The sequence below is a fragment of the Haliotis rufescens genome, unplaced genomic scaffold (genome assembly GCF_023055435.1).
Source record: "Haliotis rufescens isolate VD_foot unplaced genomic scaffold, xgHalRufe1.0.p SCAF_1, whole genome shotgun sequence".
Lineage (NCBI taxonomy): Eukaryota > Metazoa > Mollusca > Gastropoda > Lepetellida > Haliotidae > Haliotis > Haliotis rufescens.
In genome coordinates this window covers 35,245,407-35,253,074 of record NW_025963779.1, presented here as the reverse complement: position 1 = coordinate 35,253,074, position 7,668 = coordinate 35,245,407, and the positions used below count along the sequence as shown (strand labels likewise).

Here is a 7,668-nt window from a genome sequence, read left to right as displayed (position 1 = left end):
CTTTTACAGCGAATAAGCCGTTTAAAAGCCATCTTCACCACCTCAGTCCACTTCATTACATCGTCGGCCAGAACCCGAGACATTATAATCTCTGCTCATAGTTTTACGAAAATCAAAGTTATTGGTATAGTCAACATTATACACGGAATACTTCAGAAATAACACGAAAAAAAATCAAGATAAGTTGGAATGGTTAGTGTGCTGATTTTAATGTTCATTATCATAGTGCTAATATTTGCGTTACCCTACTGTATTTCCTTTGTACATCGAGCATGTATATATAAAGCCCCTGCCTACGTTGATTTTTTAAAATTGATAGCCAGGGCTAAGGAGCAAATTAACCTTATTTACGTGCCAATGCGATATTTGAATTTCCAGTGTTACAAAATGTATCCAGTTCTGCAAAGTTGTACCTAACCATGATGATACTTGCACTTTATGAGCTGAATCTGAGGGTAAGTTTTTTAAATGAGCTACGCCCTCCAATAAGGGCTGGGTGAACAATAGCCAGAGCCGCCCGTGATTGTGTCTGACTAGCTGAGAGCTCTGTTCCGACCCAATTAACATGCAAGACAATAACATATTGACTAGGCTACTGTTGAACCTCATCACTCATGTCAGGTACAGGCAATGATTTCTCCCCACTGCATTTGAATACCATACATTTTACCAAACTCAGCTAATCCCTATCCCTTCTTGTCACAGATGTGAACAGAATAAGGGTAGGATTGCTAATTTAATTTAAGCCAACCTCTAATTGGCTGCTTTTCACTACTGTATAACCATGTTCCCTTGGAATTCTTCAAAGCTGGGGACATTATCATGGTTACAAATAGAACTAGAAGTCACCTCATTGAAGTTCAACATGAGGCTGTAGAATAGAAAAGTGCATTCCATGCATATCTGCTTCGGTCTGTCATCTTTAACATGTTCAACACAATCTTCTTTCTTGCATTAGGTCTTGATGCTGCTGGAAAAACAACCATTCTGTACGTCCTAACGCAAGGAGAAGTGGTGACAACCATTCCTACAATTGGTATGTCTGTTTGTTTGGATATTTTTGTGCCCTGACCTAAAAGGGCGGGGGTATATTGTTATATCAAGGAATTTCCTCCCTCCTTCTGAGGACATTTTTGTGTGTGACCTATAACCATGATAACTTGAAAACTACTTCATAGATTTTTTTCAAATTTGGTGAACACTTTTTATACCTATAGGAGAGGTGCAGCTTTTAATTCATTTTTTTACTTGCACATTTATGTGATCCATAACTAGAAAACTGTTGCATGGATTATTTTCAAATTTAGGGAGCAGTTTCCATACTAATAGAAGAGATGCAGTGCAAAGTTTAATTTTGATATGTGTATTTTCTGAAAAAAGTATGATTCTTTACCAGTGTTTGCATGTTTTGAAATTAGAATTTTTTTTTTACTTTTACATTTATGCAAGCTATAACTTAAAAAATACTTCATGGATTCTTTTCAGTTGGGGATACAGTTTCTATGCCAATAGGAGAGGTGCAGTGCAAAGTTTGATTTCATGTTTTGAACTCAGAAATATGTTGGTATCGAAGTCGAGGGTATTAGTGAGCCCTGCTCAGTTTTTGTCTTGTTTGTATATTATTTTCATAGGTAAGTAGCAGCTTTGATATTGATTAACTCAACTTTTAACTTGACTTTTGTCTCAGAATATCAACACTCTAACAGTAGGCAAGTACAATTTATGTTTATTGTGTAAATATAATCATGATAACGCTATGTAGATACGTTATGACTTTGGTTATGTTGGAGACTGAGTTTGGTTTAATCATGTTAATTTTTGGTGTTTAATGCTACACTCGGATATATTCTATCTATATGGTGGTCTGTAAATCATCCAGTCTGGACCTGACAATCCAGTGATTGATATCATGAGCATCGATCCACGCAATTGGGACACGATGACATGCAGCAACCAAGTCAGCGAGTCTGATTACCCAATCCCTTCAGTCGCCTCTGACAACAAGCATGGGTTGCTGAAGACCAATTCGAATCTTCACGGGTGATGATGACTCTGGGTCAGAAAAGCAGATCCTAACAGAGCATCTACACAGCATGTTCTATTGTGACGCCCATGTTATCTTGTACATATTGTATGTTGACATGATCAGTGATGATAGGTATTAGTGCTAATCTTTGCATGTCATGTAAGAACCCATGACGTAACCATGCAAATTTATACGCTGTGTTTTATTTCAGGTTTTAATGTGGAGCATATTACACATAAGAATATCAGTATCGCAGCGTGGGATGTTGGCGGGAGGGACAAAGCTGTAAGTAGTTTTAATAACATCGCTCTGGACAATTGTCAAACACATTTACCATGTAAAAAGAGTAAAAAGTTTGCTTTTCAGGAATGTGTAGATTGTTGAATGAATTAGGTTTTCACTGTAATCCATTTTGACAAGGCAGTTGTTTTTTTCCTTGCCTAAAGTGAAAGACTTGATGGTTTCACTGTTAAGGTTACTGATTTCTGATAGGGCTGGACGAGTCCAGATTTACTACCTAGGTACCCAACCCCCTATTACCTGTCCCTACTCAGGTACCCACTGCAGGTCTCAAGAGTTGGGAACAAAATGTCTGATTTGGAATTGTTTTTACCGCAGCCCTGGCCCAAACTATTTAGATACTTTCCTGTTCGCAAAACTGTCCAGATTTACAGTATCAAGGATAGGGGTGCCACGATAAATCGAAATATCGATAAATTGCTATTGGTAAGGAAATAAATCTATTGTTAAATCAGTTTCCGATGAATAGTATCGATTTCAGTTAGACATATTGATAGTTTTGATTGTACATGCAATGCTGTTCAAATTTGTTTTTCTTTTGATTATGAGTGCTAGTAATTTACACATGATAATGTTGAAGTTTCTTTTTATTAAATTATTAGGGTAAAGAAAAAACAAATCATTCATATCTCAAACTTTACTTTTTATTTGTTGTTATGGTTATCACATTCAAAGGAAACTACAGTCCCAAGGTTTAATTCAACACTTAAATCCATCTAGAATGATACACTGAAAACTATCAATATTGCTTGCAATATCAATAGTTATCGCAATAGTTTCTTTCAATATCAATGGTTATCGCAATAGTGATTTCCAGACCAATATTCACTCCTAATCAAGTATTGTCCTTGTCTGAAGATACCAAAGAAGCAGTTGTTTGTTCAATCCTCCTCATTTCCTCTTTTCCAGCGGAGCTTGTACCGACACTACTTCCCAGGAGCATCAGCACTCATGTTTGTCATAGACAGCACTGATCAGGACAGGCTTGAAGAGATGGCTGATGAGGTGAAGAGATCAGGGAGAGACTGTGATTCTGCTCCTGGCCAACAAGCCCGGCATGGGCTCGGCCATGAGTGTGGAGGAAATCAAGGAAAAAATGAACTACGACGAATTATGTGAGCAAAGACATTCTGGGAAAAGTGAGTGTGTTTCTGTTTTAGTTTTATTCAAGATCTGCAGGCGATGTCAGCTTAGCTTATGTCATGGGTCTCTGTTGGTTGTGATATTAACAGAATGAGCTGATGTCATGGGTCTGTCTGTCCATTGTCATATAAGCAGTATGAGCTTATGTCAGGGATCTAAGTCTGCTCATTGTCATAGAAGCAGTGTGGGGTGATGTCATGGCTCTAAGCCTGATTGTTATCTTACCAGCAGTGTGAGCTGATGTCATTGGTCTAGAATGGGTCTGTCTGTCCATTGTCATATAAGCAGTATGAGCTTATGTCAGGGATCTAAGTCTGATGGTTATCTTACAAGCAGTGTGGGGTGATGTCATGGGTCTAAGCCTGATGGTTATCTTGCAGTGTGGGGTGATGTCATGGGTCTAAGCCTGATGGTTATCTTGCAGTGTGGGGTGATGTCATTGGTCTAAGCCTGGTGGTTATCTTGCAGTGTGGGGTGATGTCATTGGTCTAAGCCTGGTGGTTATCTTGCAGTGTGGGGTGATGTCATTGGTCTAAGCCTGGTGGTTATCTTGCAGTGTTGGGTGATGTCATTGGTCTAAGCCTGGTGGTTATCTTGCAGTGTGGGGTGATGTCATGGGTCTAAGCCTGATGGTTATCTTGCAGTGTGGGGTGATGTCATTGGTCTAAGCCTGGTGGTTATCTTGCAGTGTGGGGTGATGTCATGGGTCTAAGCCTGATGGTTATCTTGCAGTGTGGGGTGATGTCATTGGTCTAAGCCTGGTGGTTATCTTGCAGTGTGGGGTGATGTCATGGGTCTAAGCCTGATGGTTATCTTGCAGTGTGGGGTGATGTCATTGGTCTAAGCCTGGTGGTTATCTTGCAGTGTGGGGTGATGTCATGGGTCTAAGCCTGATGGTTATCTTGCAGTGTGGGGTGATGGCATTGGTCTAAGCCTGGTGGTTATTTTGCAGTGTGGGGTGATGTCATTGGTCTAAGCCTGGTGGTTATCTTGCAGTGTGGGGTGATGTCATTGGTCTAAGCCTGGTGGTTATCTTGCAGTGTGGGGTGATGTCATTGGTCTAAGCCTGATGGTTATGTTGCAGTGTGGGGTGATGTCATGGGTCTAAGCCTGATGGTTATGTTGCAGTGTGGGGTGATGTCATGGGTCTAAGCCTGATGGTTATGTTGCAGTGTGGGGTGATGTCATGGGTCTAAGCCTGATGGTTATGTTGCAGTGTGGGGTGATGTCATGGGTCTAAGCCTGGTGGTTACCTTACAAGCAGTGTGGGGTGTTGTCTAAGTCTGTTGGTTGTGATACAAGCAGTATGATGTCATGGGCCATGAATGAAAACAGTGCCAGTGTTCCGTTTACTATGACTTTGCTGCATTGTGACCTTGTTAGCTGACATCATAGCTCTGAGACGTCTTCATTAGAATGTCGCTATATATTAGAAATTGGGGGAAGTATGTATTAAATGCACACATGTTCATCGCTTTGCTAAAACATGTGCACACTAACTGAGAAATTAAGTTTTACTCATATATGCTGTCAAAATGTGAATTTTCGACTCTGGTGACCCAAGGGAGACAAGCTTTTGGCACTGTGAACCGATTCTTCCCCAGAATCTAGGGTGGTCATTGATCTGAAATATTAGTATTGACATAAAAGTATAACGATATAGCAATCAATAAAAAAATAAATAAATTTGGATGTGTATATATAAAAATTATCTACATGTATGTAGATCTGCAATTAATCAATGTAGTGCTAAATATGATCTACACTGAGCCGTTAAATGTTTAAAATTGAATATTCTGCCTTCTCAGTGTCCATCTTGTCTCTCGTATAATGTACAAGTATCCACGGGTACTTGGGGCCCTAGAAATCTAACTGGAATAACCATTATTAAGAAGCAAACAAACTTGTAATGTCTTAAATGCTTATGACAAATAGTGCTCATGACAACAATGACAATCATGTCCATGCTGACTGAATATCATATTTTGGTCAATATTGATGGAAAAGTGACATTTCTTTTTCAGAAATGAACATATTTGGATGTTCAGCAGTGACGCCTGAGGGTCAAGGTGACTTGCTTAAGGCACTGGATTGGCTGAGTGAAGAATTGGTGCCGAAGTCTGGCTACTGGTTCCAGTCCTGGTATTCATCTGAAACTGGGAAAACGAAGGACAAAACTGATAAGGCTCCATCCCAGGAAGGTTCAAATAGTGACAAGAAACCCTGGACATTCTCATCTGATGTGAAGGGGACGGTTACAACTTTCAAAAGCTTGCTGCCAAGATTGTGGTAGATCTTCATTTGATAAAGAACTTTCTGTGATATGACTCTGGGGATTCCAGTTTAGAATTTAAACCTATGCTGGTCCTAAGAAGTGATTAAATGAATTTATTGCTCAGGCTCGGTGACTTGATTGATAGCGTGTCAGTGTGTCCCCGATGGTGTGAATTGTTTCTCATCATGTCAATCACGGGTTTGTCTGGCCCAGACCACTGACATTATTGTTCTGCAAGTGGGGTTGAGTGATGGAGGAAGCATGTGTAAACTATGGTTAAAGGAATAAGATTTTGTGATGTATATTTTATGTGCATTTCAGTTACTTTTACTTTCATTAATAGTGATACGTAAATATCAATCGGCCAACCTCGCTCCTTTCCTGAACGGCAAAGAAAGGTCTATTTTCAGCAGAGTGACCTAAACATCACTGGATATAGCTTATAAATGTATATTAGCATGCCATCAAGCAAGACATATACGTTTGTCATACACCTTTTAGTGTATTAGAGCTATGCCAGTAGAAGCCGGAGCACCTACAATAACCAAACGAAAAACCTATCAGTGTCATGTGGGCAAAATTCTGAAAGAAGGCCCAATATACTTCATTGCACAATTTCCTTGCTGTGTCCAACTGTGATATTGTTTGTTGTTTATGGATACAATTGTATTTGGATATTGACTGAACATTTGTTGCTGTTGTTGAATATCATATTTTATATCAGGGTGTTTTATGACATGAAAACTATAACCATGTAATAAAAGAATATTTTTTATGCACTGTCTTGCAATTGTGACTAAGTCTGACTAAATCTTGTGTGCCAGAACAAGGAGTGTTACTGGATCGAGTTCCTGTCATTTACCCATCAGATGACACAATATATACTACTCAAAAGAAATAAGAGAACACCTGATTCTTTCCCATTCATAGTAAATCTGTCATGGGTGTTCTTTAATTTCAATTGAGTATATTTGTAATTACCAAAGTGTTTGTGTGTGTATTTTTCTCCAAATGGGGGATTTTTTTCTAAAAAACAAATCAGACTCCTTTTTTTTTTAACTGATTTCTTTTTACCTATGCCATGGTTTGTAGGAAACATAATGTGACCTTTTCTTGCGGGCAATATTGTGTCCCAAGAATACAGTTAATTATTATACCCGCCACGAAGTGGGAGGGGGATACAGGAATGGGGTCTGTCTGTCCGTCTGTCCATCCGTCACGTTTCATTTCCGAAGCATTACTCAGAAGCATTTAATATTTTATTATGAAACTTTGCATATGTATTAAACACATGATGAACTGGTGCCTTTTGATGTTTTGGAGTTCCTAAAAAATAATAACCCTGTTTTCTTGTTTCTATATAGCTTAAACAATTGAGCACCTGTTTATGATTGAGCTCCTAAACGTTGAAAACAATTTGATCTCAAACTAACGCCCCCTTTAACCCACACCGCGCGCACGTAGGCACGCATGCACCTAACAAGCTCCTTATAGTTATACAGAGATGGTTGACAGCCTCCGTGGTCTAGTGGTAGAGCGTCAGCCCAGAGAGAGGAAGGTCGGGGGTTCGATACGGGTCGCCTCATACCAAAAGTTGTTAAAAGATGGTACTTGTTGTTACCCTGTGTTGCGCTCGAAAATAAGGAGCAGCATACTGTCTCTGCATGAGTAGGGTATTCATGTTAAACTGCCGCATGGTATTTCAGTGGGTTAGCACTATAAAACTGACATTTGTCGGGACTAGTACTAGCGCATGCACGCACGCTCGCAGCTATAGACAACTTACGTTCACAGAGCTCAAACGCAGGTGTCATGCGCTGAACAAACTCCTTCCCAGCGCGTGATACCTTCGTTACACTCTCGGTAGTATTTATAGACAGTAGACTGGTTCCCGTTCCCGTTAGTTCCTACGACAGACTGGAAA

At 39.7% G+C, this 7,668-nt stretch overlaps 1 pseudogene; it reads left to right on the top strand.

Moving 5' to 3' along the window:
• Window positions 1-920: 920 nt before the first annotated feature.
• On the top strand, window positions 921-5,762 carry LOC124139520 (annotated as a pseudogene).
• Window positions 5,763-7,668: the final 1,906 nt, after the last annotated feature.